Source organism: Papilio xuthus, unplaced genomic scaffold, assembly GCF_000836235.2.
Source record: "Papilio xuthus unplaced genomic scaffold, Pxut_1.1 DF826115.1, whole genome shotgun sequence".
Taxonomy (NCBI): Eukaryota; Metazoa; Arthropoda; class Insecta; order Lepidoptera; family Papilionidae; genus Papilio; species Papilio xuthus.
Window position 1 is genome coordinate 2847047 of NW_013532534.1, and position 368 is coordinate 2847414.

Sequence of the window (368 nt, forward strand, 5' to 3'; positions counted from 1 at the left end):
GCCCACACGCCGCGCCCCGCCCACACCGCACGCCCCGCTCACCCCGCACGCCCGCCTCCCTGCCGCGCAGCAGGCACAGGATACATGCCTCGCCACTGTGAAACACTGTGGAAAATATACATAATATCTCCAGTAAATATAACCTCTAAAATATTTAAATTACGTCAATTTGTTTGGTTAATTTGCACAAAACGTCCTACGGTCGTAAATTCATCAATTGAATTATTTCAAATTGTTAATTTACCGATTGATTTAAAAAGGGAAATAATAGGTAATTTTTTTTACATTTCGTTTAAATATTATTTGTGGGTTTATATAATTAGCATGTTTTCGTCGCGTTCAATCACATGTTCTATTGAATTTTACAC